This window comes from Phlebotomus papatasi, chromosome 2 (genome assembly GCF_024763615.1).
Source record: "Phlebotomus papatasi isolate M1 chromosome 2, Ppap_2.1, whole genome shotgun sequence".
Taxonomy (NCBI): domain Eukaryota; kingdom Metazoa; phylum Arthropoda; class Insecta; order Diptera; family Psychodidae; genus Phlebotomus; species Phlebotomus papatasi.
In genome coordinates this window covers 70,996,204-71,018,668 of record NC_077223.1, presented here as the reverse complement: position 1 = coordinate 71,018,668, position 22,465 = coordinate 70,996,204, and the positions used below count along the sequence as shown (strand labels likewise).

General features: G+C 32.8%; 1 protein-coding gene across 1 annotated transcript in view; it reads right to left on the bottom strand.

Annotated features, from left to right (window-relative positions):
• LOC129801024 (uncharacterized) overlaps positions 1 to 19,138 on the bottom strand; it is a 120,486-nt gene extending 101,348 nt beyond the window's left edge. The window contains exon 1 of the mRNA XM_055845780.1: positions 18,749 to 19,138. The gene's annotated coding sequence lies outside the window, so the exon portion shown is untranslated. The remainder of the gene's footprint in view (positions 1 to 18,748) is intronic.
• Between the last annotated feature and the right edge of the window lie 3,327 nt (positions 19,139 to 22,465).

The following is a 22,465-nucleotide window of genomic DNA, read 5'->3' as shown; positions in this document are numbered from 1 at the left end:
GAATTTTAAAAGCAGTAAAATTACAATTTTTTCTTCACACTATTAGGAATTTCTTTAAAAATACCTTTTTAAAGAAAATTTCCCCTATCCTTGTAAGCAGAAACGTCAGAATTTTTTTTAAAAAAGGCAATTTTTGACGAAAATTGCTTCTAGTGTGTAGACACCGGGAAAGTAAAGAAATTCTAGTTTAACTTGCAACCATCTTGTATGTTCATTATGTACTAGGCTATTCCTCAGGTATTTTACTAACTACCACTAATATTTTCCTAACCAAATTTAACTTTTGGTGCTTCCGGCACATCATTTAGATCAGAAAAAATTGAATGAAATCAAAATTCATACCCCTGCCTTTCTCAAACGTTTTGCACTTCTTTCACTCGAAATCAGATTAACCCTCTAACGGTGTATTCTTTAATATGCGAAAAAAAGTTCTAAAACAATGTTTTCTAGGATAATTATGATCCAATAAAGTCGAAAAAAACTATCCCTTCTTCATTATCTCTTTTAGTTTAGGCGCTAGATGAGAAAATATAAAATTTTTTTGAAACTCTTTGCTTCTAAAATTCACATTTTTACTTTTTCAAAATTTTTTAAATAAAATATACAAAGTAGAATGACATATCTTTCAGTAAAAAATAATTTTATTTTAGTCAGATAACTTTAAATCGGTATTTTTATGGAAATTGGAAATGATTTTTTTTGCAAAAATATTTTTTGTTGCTTTTTCTCTGACCTGTCACACAAAACTGGAAATAGCAACAAAACGAGAGTCAAAATGAGTTCAAGCTTTCATGAGATGTTTATAAGACTATTACCGAGGACACTATAGCACTATTCAATAAATAAAACCTTTATTATCGCTGTAAATGTGATTTTTGTGAAGACCGCCTGGAGGCGGTCTTACCCGTTAGAGGGTTAAACTAAATTGAATTTGGTGATGTCCAAAAGAAGAAGAAGACTACGAGAGAGAGAAGGGGATAGGCATATGTAGAATGTATTGATAAAGAAAAGCAAGTAAAATTTGATTTCATGAAATTTTCGTAACCTAAAAGGTCTTAAGATCCCTAAATTTATACACGGCATAAAAAGAACTGAAATATCACTCTATCGAGGGAAGAGTATAAAAAGCCATCTTGATATTTCATATGTGAAACAAAGCGGTGGCAGCTAAAATCCCGAAAGCCAAAATCCCGAAAAGGCCAAAATCTCAAAAGCCAAAATCTCGAAAGCCAAAATCTCGAAAGCCAAAATCCCGAAAGCCAAAATTCCGAATGTTCGAAATCCCGAAAGGGATGAAATTATATGGAGGAAAAATGTTTAGAATAATTTCCCAAGACACAGATTTCCCTTTGCCTCCAGCAAGCGCGGGTGCAATCGCGAAAGTAGCTATGACATTTTTAAGAATTCGAGATTTTGGCTTTCGAGATTTTGGCCCATTCAAGATTTTGGCTTTCGGGTTTTTGGCTTTCGAGATTTTGGCCCATTCGGGATTTTGGCTTTTGGGATTTTGACCAGGACCCAAACAAAGTACCTACTTTTTATGTGCTTAAATTCTGTAACACCCTGGCAATGCCATATGACAAATTGCGGTCAAATCTCAGGAGAGCTTTTTTGGAAAAATGATTCTGTAGCCGTGACATTGTCATGTGACAATGGCGGAAGTCACATATGTGATATTTGTAGCAATTCAAATGACAATGAATTTATTAAACAAATCAACCAAAACAGACTATATTTGTATAATATTATTAAAGTGATTTTGTTAAAAAATCAAATTATTGCATTTTCAAATACATGTGATATGAGAAAAAAGCTCTATTGAAATTGTCAGGTTTCAAACTAACGTGTAATAATGCCACAAAAATTACAGAATTCCCCTACTGATCAATTGTACATTTTGAAAGTACGCATCTTGTACACATCTCTTGAAAGCATAGTGTGGTAGCATGGGAAGGAGAAAATAAGTACCAAGTGTCCACCGCCATCTTAGCGTTGGTGACCAACCTCTTAGAGCAAAAAAGTGAAAAAGCTCTTTCGTAGGTTGTGTATGCCAGGAGCAACACATTATTATTTTTCTGATTAAAAATGTATCTGAATCTTTTGGGTGTTCCAATGCAATTTGTGAACGATTAATTACAACTTGCATAATAAATTTTATTTTTATATTCTATGATAAGATTCTACTTTTGGGCATAACTTTTGTAATTTAAATATCAATACTTTGAAAATTCCATTACACATTCTTTGTACACAAAAACTTGATATTTATTTTTTTCAAGTCTATCACCTTCCAACTGTATAATAAACTTAATAGTTTATGGAGCCAAAGATCTCGTCACAAAATATACACACAATTTGAATGACTCTTCGAAAACAAATCTTATCCAATCAAATAACAAGACTTTGCTTTAGGAGTTTGGGAAATCGCTCTGTATAAAAAATATTATAATAACAAAAGAACAATTCACTGAGTGGAGGAACCCCTCAATTATCGATTCTCTCTCTCTGATGGTATTTCGCTGGGGAATTACCATGAGCAGCCCAAGAAGTGTAAGAAATAGTGCGAGATAAAAAAAAAGACTAAACCTGTTGTGCTCGACAATTTGACTAAAGAAACTGATTCTTTTCATCTTCTCCTTTTCTCAAAATAATTAATGATTATCCAGCCAAGATTCTCTTTTTTTTTTGGGAGTGTGAGGGAATTGGAAGAAGAGACCAACAACCTAAAGAGAGAGTAGAATTATCTTCTTCGATATATTAAATGATTCTAATACCCCCTATAAATAGCACTTTAACTTGCTATTTGCTACAAATCATGAGTGCGACTCGAAGAATTCCAAGGATTTATTGTACACACACAAACACATCACCGGGGATTTAATTTGGTGTCTATTCTCATGGAAAATAAGGTATTTAAAGAAACACGAGATGCGAGATGTTGGAAGTCGCACAAAAAACGCACGAGACTCTAAAATCTTCCACTGGATTAAATTGAATCTTTGGAGATCTGTTGTTGTATTTTTTTTTTATTTGCCTTTGGCAGAGACGAAAAACCAATTGGGAGGATTAACAAGAAAACTGACCTTACTTCTTCAAACCATATCTTGAAACCTATGCGTGTTTCTTAAGTGCAATTGAATGCACAGAGGATGAGTTAAAGAAAAATTCCTCTATGCCTGTGGGATACAAACAAGAACTCATTCTGGGGTGGTTCCATGGAGAATCATTCTCATTGAGAGTCAATCAAATTGCTGCAGCATTACGTGTTTGACGATAATTTTTTTTTTTACCTCCAAGAAATCTTGTAAGACTTCTTTTTTGCTGCCTCCTTCTGTGCTTGTGGCCATAAACTGCATTGTTACACAATTTTTCCTTCTTCAGCCCATTTGATAAGATTATACCGTGTGGATGGGAAAAATACCAAAACCATGTGCATCTCTCCACAGATGGTCTCACTCAACACTCTTGCTTGCGTCTCATGCTATTTTCTTTTTTTACTTTCCTCATAGTATTGCATTTTTTATGTTTCCTCCTCGTATCTTCTCCCTGGAGTTGTCCAAGCACACTGGTATTTGTGGCACAGTAAAGAAAAATATGTGTACCTGATTCATGGACACACAAATGATAGTCACCTGCATTGAGAAACCATCATCTTTTTCATTCCACGCTTCTCGTTTTTTTTTTGTAATATAGGAGTGATTAGGGGAGTTTTGGACATATTTTTGTAATATTAAGGCCCCTAGTAGGACAACTTTGAACAAATTCGTTTTTACTGCAAGGATTAATATTTAATCGTAAAGCCCCAAATATATTAAAGCTGATCCTCAAGGATAGCATGTAACATTTACGGTAAAAGATCAGCTTAAACTTAATAAACAATTAAGAGTTTCGAATCATTGATTAGAGGTTCTTTCTATACAGCAGACTCTCTCTCTATTGGGCATTTGGGGCAAAATGTCATCCGGTTTATCGATAGATTTGGGTGTCAAAGCCTATAAAGGATCACGATAAAATAGGAAGAATTACAGCGAATTTGAGCAAATTTGCTTCATAATTAAACATGAAAATTGTCAACAAAATTTTCCGCCTGATTGAAAAAGAGCCGATTGAGTGAGAGTCTACTGTATATACATTTCCTTAATTTGCTCATTTACAGCCAAATTCTACGTACTAAATTATGAATGCTTATACGGATTAATGCTAAATGAATACTGCACTACACAACCTACATTTGTTCAATGTTTCAAACTTTCAATTAACGACACAAATAAAAGCATATGTGATGAAGGTAAAAATCCGATTCTTGTTTGGTTTTTTTCTTATGACTAATTGAAGGGAATGTGTGACAAAACGTTTAAACATAAAGAAAAAAAAGAAAATATTGTGGTACTGCAATTTTCATTATCTGAGTATTTACACGACTTGAAGAACAAGTAGGGGATACTAGGGTAGATCCACACAAAGACTGTTTTTAACACTGTGTTTTTTTAAAATGTAAAACTTCAGTGGAGAAATTCTGTAACACTATGACAATGTCATATGATAAATTTAAATTTTTTTATTTCATAAATTCGGTGAATTCAAAAACATTTAATCAAAAATCTAATTCATATCAGTTATTAAGAGCCTCATACATCTTCTTGCAATGGCCAATCGATTATCACTGGATTTTAACCTTATAAGGACGATTGGAACACCGGTGTCCCATAAAGAAAATAATTTTTCCTGACTACCTAAAGTTACTATTTTCTTATGTTTGTACGTAATTGCAAAGTATAAGGTTAAAGGAAACTAGGATATTTTTTGCAAGTCTCTAACTATTTCCTATATAGTAAATTTTTAACCTAACAAATTACGAATTTTTAAATTCTCATATTGAAAATTGATTTTAATTATTTTTTATACTTCCAATTTTTTTTGAGCAAAACCGATTTGGAAAAAAAAACTACAATACTCAAACAAAATAATTTTCATTAAAGTGAAAATTTATCAGTCATTGCTATCGTCAGAAAAATTATTTAAATTTTTGGGCTATTTTTGTTCCTATCGTCCATAGAGACAAAAAATACACAAAATCAGACTCTGTTGGCCTTTCGAAAGTTAGATATAAGACATTTCACAAGCTTTGTTTATCGGTTTAATTTTTATTGCTAATTTTCGGTCAGCGAAAACTGTCTCGTCGTTAAAGGGTTAATATTGCCCTGCTCGCGAATTTATCACGAAAATTTGTCATATGACATTGTCATATCGTTACAGAATTTCCCTGCAAGAAATAAGATCTGCATGTATGCACTATAGGAATGCTTTTCGACTGAAAGCCACAGTGTCTTCTAATTTGTAATGTTTTCCTTACTATCAATATTCGTTAAACGAACTCAAACTAATAATTTGATTGCATCCTTGAATAATACTTCAAATCGTTAGTTTTATAAACAAATGCTGTCACATTTTTGCTGGCCTAGATAAGCCTAAAACATCGTAATAGTTATCCCCAAAATCCCTGATATGACACAGTAAAGCTTAATCATATTATTGATAACATATTCATCAATCCTAAACAACTCCTCGCGATAAAAAGCTCAAGCAAATATATAAACACTGCTGTTATTTTGTCCGAAGTAAAAATCAAAAATTAAATTAGTTTCTCCAAAAATAGACCTTAGGCAATAATTTTTGCAACAAATATCTAGGCAGTAGACTCATAAGTTCCTCTATCAGTGAATTCCAGTGAATAAGCTTAGTGTACGAAACTGCCCCGTATACCCCTATTCCTCTGAGCTTCTTCTGTATATCTTCCTCATTTTTTTTACCTTACTGTTTCGAGCGTGTTCTTGTGTGTAATACAATTCGTTTCACTATGATGAGGTATATTTTCTATGTTTCTAACACTATCACGAGGTCGCCCTTCGCCTTGCACCTCACCCAAGAACACCAAACAGAATTTAATCATAGAACAGACGCTTATTGATTAGTGTTTAACGACACTATTCAAGGTTTTGTGGGAGTTTATGTCGCCAGAAATCTTTCCCAACTCTCAGAACCTTTTTATGGCTTTCTGGCCTCCACCAAAAAAAAAAACTCAAAAACCCACTTCCTAAGGGATTATCCGATGAAAGAGAAGCATCTGAAATGCATCTGTCCCAGTCACATTTTCAGCAACAACATTGAAAGAACACGAGAGAAAATTGATGTATTTCTTAAGAATGTCGATTTGTCAATGCCACGAAACTTTCAATTTCACTCTCTTCTTGTATGTTTATATCCCTTAAAAATAGCCACCAAGTGAAATGACATCCGTAGAATTTCAATTTTCTGAAATCTATCAACTACACAAAACTATATAACATTCACCAAGAGAGGAACACCTAAATAAATCTATATTTTCCTAGGCGAACACACATAAGTACAGAGAAAAGTCGTGAGAATATGAACTACATTTTTGCCCATATTTGTGTGTTTATGCATAACAGTTTGGAGTACATGGTAATATTGAAGAATGAGCCAAGGAAATCCATATAGCAATTATACAGTATAAACACTTCGAGAAACCTTGAAACAATCAATTCGATGGACATATTGTTTGATCTCACCTGAACGAGATACATTTCTCAGCAACTCCAAATCACACCTTATAATCCTTCAAGATAGTCAAATTGGAGCTCAAATTTTACATACTCTTGCTCCAAACACGCACAAAGTTTTTCATTTTCTTTTTCTTAATGTACAATCTCAACCAAGTCACGAAACTCTCCTCCTTTCAAAAAAAAAAAAACAACTCAACAACGTCTCTTCAGAATTATTCCTCTCGCTGAGGAAAAAAAAGAAACAAATCCACCAGAATCTTTAAGATTCAAAACTTTTGTAAATCTCCTCAAGTTCAAAAAATGTTAAAAATATCTTTCTCTCCCAACTCCAAAAGACACCACCAACTGTTTCACTCGACTGTTGGACACAGAATGAGCAAATATGTTTGAATTCTCGTGTACCTTGGGGCCGAGTGAATGTGTGTATGATGAAGTCCAATACATAAAATATCTCTTTTACTCTTTTATGCTTCGTCTTTTAACCATCTCTTTCTTCAGGTGTTCACTGGATGTTTTTTTTTCTTTTATTTTACCTTACCATCCATCGTGAAACACCTTGCTCATGCTTTTGATTGAGAAGACTCCTCATTGGGTGACTCACGAGGAGATGGAATTCACAAGAAGCAATTTTCTTATAGATGAAGTGTGGAAGAAGATTGATGGGATATATAGTAATTAAATGATTATTTAATTTGCTGGATAATGCAGCAGATATCCTCAAAATCATCATCAATTTCAGCCGGGGAATAGGAAAAAGAATTAGCAAAGTAGTTGAAAAGGGTTTTACATCCATGACACCATTCCATTCAAACTCGAATGATATGTTGAAAAGATCTTATAAGAGATATGAAATGTAGAAAAATGGGTTCAATTTTAGCACGCGTGATAGGATATACGTGTTTATAATATAGAACGGCAAACTTACATCAAAGAAATTACCAAAATTATTGCTCTCTGCATCACGTACCACACAAATGAATTAAAAATTTACAAAAAGAATTTGACATTCGTACGATCAAATATAGGGAAAACCGGGGAGGTTTGGTACAGGGATAGTGTGGGTCAGGGTGATTTTTCACTGATTATTAAAATAAATAGAATTAAACCACTATACAATCGTAGGCGGAATATAAAAAAAAGAAAAGTGTTCTAATCAGAAACGGATGGCAAAATTAAAAATTATCAGGAAGATCATTTTCCGAATAGTGCATGGTGTTGGAAAAACGTCTTTGGTATAAAAACTGAAAGGATTTAGAGAGCAATACAGTAGAGCCCCGCTATAGGCCATATTTGGTTCCAGATTTGACACTTGGGTCGCACTAAGTCCATGTCATTTTTTAAAATTACAGTGCGCGCTCTCTAATCCGGATCGCAGTAATCCGGACGAGTTGTCGACGGTTACATTTAAAATCATTTTGAGGTCATGTATGCATGTGTGTTCAGCAATGAAAATGAAATTATCCTGTGATGTTTTTGTTTAATAAATGAAGTATAATAGCTCTAATTATCTTTTTTGAATCTTCTTTAATACTAATTCTACAAAAAAAAACTCTTATTATGTTTTCAAGACGTTGAACAAATTCAAAAAATCAATCTCCCAATCTTTAGTATTGAAATTGCTCGACGGCTTCCACTTTCTTTGCGATTGTGGTACTTGTCCTTGCTCTCTTCATTGTGGATCACAATTATCACAACTACTCAATAAAGTTTGCCAAAAATATTAAAATAATTATGACAACATTGCATGTCGCGTACTAAAAAACATAACCTAACTTAAAATCAGTGTTTTGAAATGAACGGTCGATAAATTGTGGACTATAGAGCGATGGCCTATAGCGGGGTTCTACTGTACATGAATGGGATTGCTCCTGAGATATTACGTAAAGCAGTGCTCTAGCTCCTAATAGCTGGAAATACCGAATTATCCCAAAAAAAAAAAGAAACATATCCCGAACATCCCCGTTCTTATCCCACGGTGCCCCTGATCGAAGATGTTAGGAACAGAACGATGATAACTTAAACATTTATCCTTACCAAGAAAGCTCATTAGCTGTGTCAATAGCTGTGGGTATACTACGGGCCATATAAAATTTTAAAGCAGTTTCTTGGCTATTTGGAATAATGCCTCAAAGTCAAAATATGAAAAAGTATTCCAGACCTCCCCGGTCTCTCCTGATCAATTCTACTCTTATTAATTCATTTTAATAAAAAATAAATAAATCAATAAAATAACTTTGAGTTTCTTGTATTGGGAGAGACCTTTTATTTGACAAAAATATATTTCTAAGCTATCTTTCGCAGTGTAAAATAGTTTTCAGACCGAACTAGAAGCTTAGGCAAATCCCCTGGAAATTTGGTAATTCTGAACAATAAGCTATTGCAGTGATTTTTTAATTTTTTAAAAAAATGTTTATTTTACCCTGCATTATTGATCCGAAATCGGTGTAAATATTATGCTTTTTAGGTGTATTAGGGGAGACTGGGGCACATGTAACCATTTTCGATAGATGCGAATTTGAGGTGATTTTCCAAGGACACCGTAATTTTTTGGAAAATCTTTCTTAGCTAATGTTTTACCCTTGGGTATAGGCAATTCGTCGAGGGTAATGCGGACGCTGGAAAACAATTGAGTTTTCCATAAAAATAAAATTTGTTTCACTGTGCATTTTTCTCTTTTCACAAAATACCTGGGGTAGAAGTAAACACTTTCTGGGGAGGATGTAAACACCCTTTTTTCCACCCTTGAAATTACCTTTGTACCACTTTCGATTATTTTAATTACTTAAGAGATATATAAAGACTGTATATTTTCAAAAAATCACTACACTTTTAACAAAGAATAATTAAAATAGCAAAAAAAAGTAAAAGCATGCAAATCAGAGACATTTTTCAATGAATTTTCCCCATATGTTGACATCATGTGACTTTTTATTGAACACAGCACCACCAATTTTTTTCGTAATCTATGAATTATAGATATTTCGCATGAAGGTCAATTTTCCGCTCTTTTACCTACTCATTTTGTGAAATTGAAATTGCCTGTTTACATCTACCCCAAATGCTGTTTTCTGACCAATTATTAATTCTTCTGAAATAATGAGAATCTCAATTTGTCTAGTAAATGCATTAATATAATCCTAAAAGATGTAGGAAAGAACTGGTATTGCTACATTTCGATTATTTTACACAGTTTTTAATTTCCAGGTGGAAATCCAAATGACCAAAATAATTGAAATATCAACATTTTCGGGAAAAATGATTTTTATTTTTAAAGTATTAAGATTTTATTGACCAATTCATCTGTAGACATATATCTCCATGGTATCTATGAATGCTTATGGGTTTTATCCTCTGGAGTCTTAAAATTAATGAAAAAAATCACAGTGTTTACAACTACCCCAGTTTACTACTGCCCCAGTTCCCCCTATGGGTTAAAGTTACCCTTTTTCATGTTAATTTTACCCCTAAAAAAGGTGTAAAATTAACATTAAAAAATGTTGATATATTTTTACACCTAAAAAGTGTTAAAATTATGAGGAAAAAAAATTAATCACGCTCCCATTTTCTTCTCAGTGTAAGAACCGTAAGAACTACTAAATTTCAATTAGAACTAGTACTCAATCCTGAATATTAGATATTCAAAATCTTAGGCCCTGGACAGACCTGAGGATTAGCCGAAAGATGGTTTAGTTCAGTTATACTACTAATTTTCCATCATTTTCCACTAAGCCACCTCTCGGCTTAAGTCGTAAGTCTGTCTAGAGAATTAGTTTTAACCAGTTCTCCCATGCTTACTGCGCAATTCTTATAAGAAGGGAGAGCCGGCATGTTTGGGACAATTTTTTTATGTTTTGACTTTAAGGCAATATTTCCAAAACTCGGAAAATTATCTTGAAATTTTGTACAGCGCTTAGTACACAGATTAGTATAGACTTTCTTCAAATAACTAGATTAGTGTTTTTGTTATGTTTGTTATATAATCAAAGAATAATCCACTGTGTTTCAAAGTACCCGCGCATCTCAAACATTCAGGCTCTCCCCTATAGCATTAATTTTTTTCTTAACACAATAAACGTGACAATAAATATTAAAAGATTATAATTTGTAAAGTAATTACTGTCAATTATTTATTTTGATTTAGCACAAGTGCTCAATTTTACCCTCGATTACCTTCTAAATGTTAAAATTTACAATTTTCTTTTAAAGAACCTTACACAATCGCTTAGACAATCATCTTTTTAATATGTGGACAAGACCAATAGAATGACTTTCTTTAGAATATTTTCATTCTTTACCTCTTTGACTTTGTCGAGTGGTTGTTGTTTTTTTTGTCAGCACACTTGAAACATGCGTTACATTATAATTGAAAAACATATTTTCATCACAGTGAAAGAAAGACACAAACAGAATCTTATTATAGTGAGTTGAGAAGTTGCTATACAGAGTCTTAAATTGCTTCGAGTTCATTTTACGTTGTCATATCTCATGTTTTTTTCACAAGTTTGAAGAGAGGTATGGAGGGCGGATGGAAAAACGGAGTTTCGATGTTGTTGAATGAAAAATGGGAATACAGTAGAGTTCTCTCACATGAAAATCCCACCTCCCACATTAAACAAAGTGCTGTTGGGATTTGTGCACTTTCAAAAATATAGGGAGCCCACAAGACTCAGAGATCAACGGATCACCAACATATCGTTTTGGCGCACAAGCGCTCCAACAAGAGTTTCCGTCATAAAAGTGCCAAGCCTTTGCTCAATTTTACCTGTTCCAATCCTCACCATTATATGGCAGAGATTGTGCAAGGTACACATTTTGTCGTAAGATTATACAAATAGTTGTAAGTATATGGTTTGGCTCTCTAGTTATATATATATAGAGTTTATCTTATGATGTATACACCTGCATATAACATAGAGAATTGCTTCATGCAATGGAATAATAATTAAAAAATGCGACAACCTCTTTTACCTCTTCTCCTGCCCTAAACTCATTTTCATCGCACACACTCCTTTCTTATTTTTTTTTTTCTTCAATCTCCCAAGAATGTTTTCTTTTTTTCACCATCTTACACAAAACACTTATTTATGTGTGTGAAATTTTTAAAAATACCCCACGAAAGCAGAGAACACACTCGCTTTTATCGAAAGAATTATTTCCAATTGTAATTGTGGAAAAAAATTACTTCACATTCCCATCCACCCAAAAAAGTTATTTTGAATTGTAATTGAAATAATGGCTCTGTAATATTTTTGGTCATACTTCAGCATTTAAATGTTTAATCAGTGTGAGAAATTTTTTTAGTCAGAAGAAAACCTCTGTGTACCTTTTCTTCTCAGTCCATAAACTCCCCATTTTGGGTAGAATTAAAATACTTTGCAATATATTACATAGTCATCTAATAATATTCAGTTCAATGTGAAATTCTTCAGTGTACAGCAAATAAATAAACTTCGCCTATCTTTTCACTTTACAGCAGGGCTGTACTAACGAATAACACTGAAATCTTTTGAATTAGAAAACTCAGAACCAAAGTTGTAGTAAACGCCATTATTATTTAAGTTCTTTTTTATAGAATAGACTAGCTTAAAAAAATAGAATACCTATGAATACGCATTAAATTTAGTTTGAGATACATAAAATAGTGCATTTGAATTTTCATCAGGCAACCCTAATCCTTTTGTTTGTTCAAATGTTTGTTCATTTACAAACATTTGTTCGTAAATGTTCGTAAACACACAAAAAATGTTTATAAAACTTTGTCATTAGTTCGTAATTTCGCCAAATAAACAAAAATGTACAAAGAAATGTTTGTAAAGAACAAAAAATGTTCGTCAAGTGATCATGTTACCAACGATGTTTGTAAAACAGTACAAACTTTTTTGTGGGTTATGATATTTACGAGCATTTCGTAAGTCCTCAGTGGGAAATTCACAAACATTTACGAACAATTTAGCAAAATTTATGCTACTTATTAAATTCTTATAGGGGAGACCGGGGTACAATTAGCCAAAGGTAGAATTAGCCAGTAAATTTTTCTCGTTTTCCTTAAAATACACATTGAGCAAAGTATTTTTTAACACATCCATATATTCCTTTAAATATTTGTAAGTCTGATTCTGTCACCGTACAATTTAGAAACATTTTTATAATGTGGGTATATAAAATTATAATTTTGATGTTACAGTTTTTTGCCCAGCAATTGGGTTTTTTGAGTTTCTTGTCAAGATGTCATAGTTTTACCTAGTTTCTGGTTTAATAAAGTTAATTAAGAGATATTTTTCATTTGGGCAATAATTATATCCTTTTTTTTATATAAAATGATAAACACTGAATCAGCCCTCGGGGCAGATGTAGCCAGCCTTCCGTGGCAGGCTAAAATTACCAATTGTTTTTCACTAATATATGGATAATTGTTAGATGAAAAAGTACTATTGATATTCCTAGCAATATTATTATTTGGATGTATGATTTGTGAAATAGTTTTTTTTTTTTTTCAAGATGCCTACATCAATTTTGCCGCAATTAAAAAATGTCACAAAAAGATCGTTTAAAGACTTTTCTTTTAAGTTTTAATGACATATTTAACATCAGTAGGCTTCAGTGTATCAAGTGAAATATTATTTGGTATCTCCAGTTTAAAATTTCGTCTGGAAAACTGGTGACAATTAGTACCCCAAAAATGGCTCAATCTACCCTGGCCGGGGTACTTTTAGCCAATATGTCATACTTTTTTCATTATCTTCTCTAGAAAAAGTCAAGGATTTTAGAGCTTTGAACTATACGGTTTTATACTACAGCCAATATCCTAATGCTACTTATGCAGCATAAAAATATTGTACAAATCTTATCAATTTTTCACAAATTATGCGCGAAAAAAAGTTTTGCTGATTAAAAGTATTCCGGTCTCCCCTACACAATTAAACATAAACAAAGTTATTCTATCATGAAAATGTAATGATCTAATACAAAAAAATCACTTTTTGACAAACGAACGACACTCGACACAATGAAACATTTTAGGAAACAAGTCTTTTTGTCATTTTAGTTTTGAGAAAATAACAAAAAATTGATAAGAACTAATAAAATTAGGGTTGCCATGTGGAAATCGTCACACTTAATTCACAGTTTCGTTGCTAGATTTCACATCATACATTTTCAATAAGAATTAGGGGGAGGTGGGGCTACTTTGAGCTGGGAGGCTATGATTTTTTCACCTATTTCAAAATGAAGCTGGTCCTTACAATTATGTATTTTAGATCCACAATTGTTTTGTCTATCCAAATTACAGTATGTAAAAATCCAGTTTCTTTTGGAACTATGCGAAAAAATCGTATAACAATGTAGCCCCATAGCTCAAAGTAGCCCCACTTCCCCCTATAGGTGCAAACATAATTTTAATCAAATAAAAAGTATTCCAGACATTAGAAAAACAGCTGGATTTATCAATTTATAATCTTAGGTACTCATATTTTAAAATTTCCAAAAACTAAACACTGTGCAAAATGACACGCCAACCCTGCCCTTTTGCTATTTACTTCATAAAAAATACTTGCATGATGTTGCTGCTCTCTACCTTTTTTTCCCTCCACATAAATTCTACACGACCAACATATTTATAACTTGCTGCCACAATGGTAATTTCTTATTTTAATACGAAAAACGGGGTAAAAAAAGACAAGACTAACAGATAAATCAAGATGTATGTCACATTGTGATTTGGTTTGTAAATTAACAAACAATACACGTTGTTATGTTGATTCTCCTTCAATATACCCCCAAACGACACTTTTATGAATTGTCTTCTCTTGTATATAGATTCAATAGCAAAAATTTCTTTGGTAATTTCTTAGGCAGATTTCTTCAATATAGATATACTTCACACAATCCTTCCCTCTTCATACACACTTCTCAACTGCCAATTCATCGACGAAAAATATTCCAAAGACACCCAATACTTCATGATTTACTTTTTTTTCCCTTTTTTTCCACGCAAATTGATAAGAAAGTGTCATAAGTCAAATTAAGTATTTACAATTTAAAATAGAAGAATAAGTTCAAACACGGAGTATATATGGAAGTATATTACATTTTGCGAATACTTTATGTTTTGCCATTAAATTTGCCAGGGTAACAGCAAATGATTAATTTGAATAAACATTTCATGACAAATATTCAGCTCCATTTTGGTGTCTTCTTGTGGGGGAGTCGCGGAAACAAATCGCATACAACGGTTTCATTTAAAAGAACACCAAAAGCTCAATGAGCTCGTTCACAAAAAAAAAACCCAAACTCTTTTGCTTGTTTATTTGACATAAAAATAATTTATTCTAGAAAAAAAAATTGAAAGAAAAAATTCCTCATTGTCCCAGTGAGGGAACATGATCAACATTTTTACGATGACTTTAGTACCCGATGGCGGAAACAAGGTATCAACAAACTAACTCTTAAGTGACTTAATAAAAATTCAACAATAGTAGCAAAAATGGGTATTTTCGTGCCATGTGCATATAAGGCAATTTATGTACAAGTAAACATTTAAAATACGTTGCTCGGGCCTTTGAGAATATTTAGACAAAATGTCGAAACAGTCTTTTTCTCGCGAAAATAGAAAACAACCATTACACCAGTAAATTGTGGGATATATCGCGTTTTTTTTAGGAGTCTCTCCTTGGCAACCAAAATCGCGTGATAGGAGTAGTTTCCTCCTGGAAAAATATTCATTTCATGTCTGGCGGTTTGCTAGCCAAAAAATTATGACACCATCATTTAAAACATGGTAAAAAGTGTCTATATGGAAGACAAGGAGGGTGTGTAGAGTGAGAAAAAGCTTTTATTCTCCAAAGTGAATCTATTACATACTTTTGAAATTCTCCTACGGAAATACACATAATCCATTATCAGAGCTGACTCTCAGCTTACACAAATTTATTCTAGATTCCATTATATGCTTGAATCACAATCTCCAAATATTTGCAAGTAAAAGTATCACAGCGTATATATATTTGTAAATGTTTACATTCGCCGACCTAATAGAGCTAGACATGTGCTAAAAAAATGTTTGGGAGGATCTAAATTTTAGCACATGGCTGTTCTAAATCCTAATAGTGATAGAAATTCAATAGAAAATGTAGGAGGAGCTTGTGTAACTTCGTACGGGAAATGATGTTCTATATTTAAGATTTTACTAAATTCCGCAGAAGCACAAAAAATCTTGAGTTAAGGAACACGGTATAGACCTTTTGAAAAACTTCTCTATTTCCTCCTGCTACTGTAGCAGGAGGAAATAGAGAAGTTTTTAAAAAGGTCTATATCGTGTTTCTTGACTCAAAATTATCCATAAAAGACCGAGAATACAATTCACAAAAAATCTCTTACTTATTGAGCCCAAACAGAAAAATAGAAAATGTAGGAGGAGCTTGTGTAACTTCGTACGGGAAATGATGTTCTATATTTAAGATTTTACTAAATTCCGCAGAAGCACAAAAAATCTTGAGTTAAGGAACACGGTATAGACCTTTTGAAAAACTTCTCTATTTCCTCCTGCTACTGTAGCAGGAGGAAATAGAGAAGTTTTTAAAAAGGTCTATATCGTGTTTCTTGACTCAAAATTATCCATAAAAGACCGAGAATACAATTCACAAAAAATCTCTTACTTATTGAGCCCAAACAGAAGTAGATTTTTGATTCTCCAATAGTGTCTTGGATAAAAGGTAAATGGAACTCTATTTGCACAATAAGTCGTTGAAGTTCGAAGAATTCAAATTCAATTTCGAATTTTCATACTAAATTTGCGAACAAGATGGGGAAAATTTATCAAATATCACACTAAAAAGCTGGCAAAAGAATTACTCAGTGATTATGGAGTGATTAAATACTGGGGCAAGAACAGTAAACGTCGTTGTTCTGTTTTTTTCCCCACAAAATGTGAAGACTGTCACATTTTGACACTTGAGCACTTCGAAATTCTAACAGGATGCAATTTCCGCCACCTTGCGAAAGTATTAAGAAGTAAGAAAGTCTCTTTTTTGGATCTTCAAATAGATTTTAGAATTTTTCAAGATCTACTTCTGTACGGAAAGATTAGGTTCACAATTCTATTTCAGAAAATACCTGGGAATCCTTAGATTTTCCTCTAGAGGAAAATGAAAATGTAGAGGGATTTTTTTACGAAACTACTCTGGTTTGTTCAGCTACGTACCAATAACCGTAATGCAAAACTATTGCCTAGTGCACAATAACTTTTGTTTGTAAACATGTTTTCGGAACTTCTTGTGAGAGGGAGTGAGATCCAGATCTGGTCATCTCCCTATACTTTTCATTAAATCTTTACTTTATTATCATTTGCTATTCCAAGGTCTGCGATTTCTTCCTACGACAAATTTTATTTTATTTAGCACAGATATGTACTAAACTAACTTGTGACTAATTTCTAAGGTTTTTACGTGAAATAATGATAGTTTAAGAATCAAACTATGAACTAGAAACAATAAACACAATGTTCTCATTATAATTATGAAACTTTTCATGTGTACTAAATTTTTGAAAATTGTAGTAAAATATCAAGGTGATCACGGTAGATTTTTAGTACAAGTGCTCAATATGCAAACTGATGATAATGAAAACAATAAAACACTTAATGCCAAATAATTTCGAATACATATATCTTTACATTTATCAATGTGATACCTGCATAATTTGAATCAAACAAAATAAGGAACTGAAAAGAAATTGATGGCGTCACTAAACGTTACATTAATCTGGCATGAAAATCAATTTACACGGACGGAACCTATTCATTGGCTGTTATTAATCTTTTTAGACTCTTTGGCGACAAATCAATTTCTTGCACTGTTAAAATAAATAAACAATTATTTTTAGAATTGTCCTAAAACTATTAATAACATTTAACTTATCAACGAAACAACTCTGATCCGAAAAAAACTATTGTTAGATTTTTTTCTCTCTTTTTGTATGCCTAATCCGATTTTCTAACACGACTATCACGAAAAATCCTCCGGGAATGTTAATCTATCGTCTGCGTTGGGATATTAAAAATCTCAACAAAAAAAAATCTTCTCCGTGAGGGTCGAAAAAATTTAGATGATAAATAAGTCATTTGAGCAATATCCGGATGCTGACCAAGAGTACAAAATTTTCAATGGCGAAAATTTATAAAAAGAATCTACCATAGGAAAATGAGAAAACAGACATTCAACAGTCATGTTGTTTTAATTTAGAATCAAACACCAAGGCGTGATTTTCACCGACTTCATCCTCATCTTTTTCTCTCTTCTCCGCCTTCAACATGTGTTTGACTCTTTTCTTTGCAATCCTTTTGGCATCTGGGAAAATCATCATCATCTAATCACAGACCAATAATCTTCTTTGTCGCAAGCGCATCTCTTTTCCCAACAAACTCTTTAACTTTTGAGTCTAAACAAAAATTTTCTTAATAGATTGTGATGACGAGAATAGGGTCTTTTTCGCCTTTGAGAGTGGCTCAAAAGGAAATTAATATGTAATTAGCGGGTCAAAAAGCTCATCCACCTCCTCACATTGAATTTTCTCACATGTTTTCTCTTCCTTTTTTTTACAGCATCTTTTTTTTCACGCAAGAATATTTATAAACTGTGAATGTGTCTGTGGGGTAGCACAGAATCTGCGTTTTCTCGTCTATTTTCAACAAATTTTTATTTATAATTTTAATTCGAAATGCGAACACAGATCAACTCGACTTGAAGAATATTTTCTCATCTTCGTTTTTCCGTGAAAATGAAATCTATCCATACGTTTGTATTTGTGAAAAATACGACTTTTTCCCTCTCTCTCTCTCTATTAAAATCTTTCTGATGAAGCAGTGTAACCTCCAAAATAAACTTGAGAAATAGAGGAAAAAGGAAAAAAAGTGCCATACAGATGGAAAACTGTATATATGAAAATTTTCTTCTAAGCCAATTCATGTCTCTTCTGAACGAACGATAATTGAGGAAGGAAAAGATCACTCGAAAATGCCCCCAAAAACTCTCTATGTCATCTTTCTCTCTTCGACAGAATATTTACTCATCTATTTAAAATTAGTAGGAGGTGAAAATGGATGGAAAGTCAGAGTCTGAGAACGTCACTATATAAGATGAAATAATGCAAATATCAAGAGACACACTCACATCATTCAAATGAGATGCAATTCTCTGTAAAATGCCCCCGCGCGCTGTTCAGCAATAAAATCACTTTAATATGATCACCACACTTTAGAAGTTACTTCCAAAAATGAGACCAGAGAGAGTGAGAGAGGCAGAAAAAACCTTCGAATTTAGTGTAATTTCCAAGAAAAATATATATCTATATAGTTAATTCAAAATACTCTTATACATAAGCTAACACCATTGACAATCGATCACTGATTTTCTTGCCTCTTTCTCTCTTTTAATTTAATTATCACAAAACACCACACAAATCACTCACTATTCTTCTTTTTTTTCCTTTCTTCCCCCTAAACTAATTTCCTTTAGCTGAGAGACGGAATTTTCTTGCCAATGTGGATCACACAAGGCTCTATACTAAATGACTGTGTGGAAAATGTTTCAGATGGAAACCGACCACGTAACGTGCTACAGTCGAGAACTGAAGATTTCGAACAGAGATTTAAATTAGAAATGCTTAACACAAGACCTCAAATAGATGTTATTAACCTGTGTTCTACACTAAAATTTTAATGCGATTCATATTAATTGGCGCTAATGAACGTTTTAAAGTGTAATTTGTGATTTTGAATCACTTATTAGAATTTGATCAATCTATTGATAAAATGGTAGACCTGACCCGCAAAAAGTGAAATTAGACTTATTAGCAATTATACGAAAAAATAATGTGATTCACACTGATTTTTTAATATAAAAACGTATTAATGCTTTTAGCCACTATAGCCTATTTTTCGGGTCAAATCTACCTTTTTAATAATGAAAACATCAAATTCTAATCAAATTATACAAATTACACTTTAGAATGCTAATTAACGATAATACTTAATGAGAAACAGATTAAAATTTTAAAGTGCGAGTGTGATATCAGGATAAAGCAAAGTCTTCAATGAGCTAATAGGGTAAGTGTACCAAATTTCGGCCAGTTTGCAATTTCAGCCACTTCTTTTGTGTCTCAAATTTCCATGAATTTTTAGTTTTTGTTTGTATACTTTTCTAGAGATTATACAATGCAAAACATAACAACAAAAAAAAATATCTCTTCGACGAATGAGATGATGTGAAAAATACTTTGGAAGAATTCCAGAAGGACAAGAAACTATAAGAATCAAGGTGGCCGAAATAGTACCCAAAGCTATATCTATAATTTTATTCATTTTCAAATTTATATTAAAAATAATTTTAGAGAACACAAATTTGATAAACCATTTAAAAAGGTTCCAAGCAATACTCTTTAAAAAGAAGTAAAAAAATCAATTTGTATTAAAAATATGACATTTTAAAGTTAAGACTTACTCTAAGGGCCTCGACAGACCTGAGGATTAGCCGAGAGACGGCTTAGCGTAATTATATTAGAAATAATAGTCAAACTACATTTCTATCAATTTCCACTCTGTCATCTCTTGGCTTGAGTCGTAAGTGTGTCTAGGGCATAAGTATTAAATGATAAATTAGCCATATTTCTTATCATATATCCCACATTTCCTGAAAAGGTCAATGGGCAAAATTCATCAACGTAGATGGAAAAAATCAAGTGGTATGAAACATGCTGTATCGAAAACTTTAAAACCTTCCCGTACGTCATTATCCGAAAAAAACCAATAAAGAAAAAGTGTAAAAATATTTTCTCGGACCGGAGTCAACTTATGCTTATGGAAGTCTATCAAATCAAAAGTCGATACTTTTAATCTTTTTGTTAATACAATAGACTCTCGGTCAATCGGTTTTTTTTTCAATAGGGCGAATAATTTTGTTTGCAATTTTCAAGCTTGATTTTGAAACAAATTTGCTCAAATTCGCTGTAATTTCGACTTTGACTTTGACGCCCAAATCTCTCGACAATTTGAATGACATTTTGCCCCATATGCCCGATTGAGAGAGAGTCTACTGTAGATCCATGAGAGAGATAAAAAATGGAATGCAAAATACTGAATAAAAATCATTTTCCCAAAGATGACAGAAACAGTGAAATATTCTAAGCACACCTAAGGCTTAAGGCGAGGCATTCTGCTATTTCAGGACAAAATTGTCCTACCGGTGAGCATCGGTGAGATGGTTTATTAATCCTAAACTAAAATACTCAAGTTTCCAGAGCTTTCGACACTGTATCGTGTCTTTTTCAGTGGTTCTTGGTTAGTCTATTATCTTGGATATTGTCACTTTTCTGTAATTTTCCACTCATCAGATTTGGACAACAGTTGGAAGCTAATGATAAATGAACATTGAATCTCTACAATTGCTTGACTAAGATAGAAATGTTAAAAATATTTTCATAAATGAGTGAAAACGTTAACACAAAATCCATTGGTGGAACAAGTTTTATACAAAGGCTAAGTACATCAGCTTTTTTCCTTCCTAAATTTCCTTCACAAGGTACACTAAATTACCTCAGATTTATAATATTATGTATCTGTAAAAAATCCATAAAACATCGAAATGAAATATAATAATTTTCTTTAAATTTTAGCCATAATTCGGGAGATTAACAGGAACATTTTATCTCAAGAACGACCATTAGGTGTGATTTTCCAAGATTCATCGGAATATAACACAACATTCCATAGTCGAACTAATCCTTCTCGCGAGCGATTTACAGACATGCATTATCATTGTTTTTGTTATTTTCTTTTAACAGGGATGAGCTTGACAGTTACTTTTCCTGTCGACTTAAATTTGTCATGACCTAAAGAAGATTCAAAAGAAGAGAAAGTCCTAAAGAAGAGCAAGTTATTTACCAAATACTTCCGTTTTAACAGGCTTGAAAACGGTTAAACGATTTGATATCCTTTGTTTTCGAAAATGTGGTGTTCTAATGTTCGGCAAAAATGTTAATAAACAAGATATTCTCATATCTTAGTAAATGTACCAAAACAAGACATCTTAGTTTATTATTTATGGCTGCGGCACACCTTTTAGATCAGGAAAATTTCATAGAGTCAAAATTCACTTCTCTTTCTTTTCCAAAATATTTGAATAAGTGTGTTCTACTGTTTCGGTCTCAAAATTGGACTGAACTAAATTTAATTTGGTCTGATGTTTAAAAGGAGAAAAGTGCGAAAGGTGTGCCGAAGGCATTACAATCTCAGATTCTGTGGTCCGAATTGAAATGCGACCTCGCCAAATCAGCCTCAAAATTTGTATGCACACGGCTTTTTGACTCTCATAGATCGCGAATATGATAAGGGGAAATGGGGCATCTTTGAACTGGGGAACTTTTGAAATTAGACGTTTTCTCCTATTTTTACTTAACCTTGCCGCGATATAATTTAACGAATCCCAGTCAAAATTCTGAAAGTCAAAATCCCGAAAGCCAAAATCCCGAACGCCAAAATCCCGAAATCCAAAATTCCGAATGGGCCAAAATCCCGAAAGACAAAATCCCGAAATCTTAAAAGTGTCATAGCTACTCCCACGATTGCCCCGCTTGCTGAAGGCAAAGGGAAATTTTCTGTGTCTTGAGAAATTATTCAACACATTATTCTCCATATAATTTCATCCTTTTCAGAATTTAGAGCATTCAGAATTTTGGCTTTCGGGATTTTAGCCCTTTCGGGATTTTGGCGTTCAGGATTTTGACTGCCTCCGAATTTAACTCCTCAAAGTAATTGTCAAGCAAAATTACTTTATGAAAAGGTACGGCACAGTTTCATTTTAAAATAGGAAAAAAATCTATTTCAAATTTGC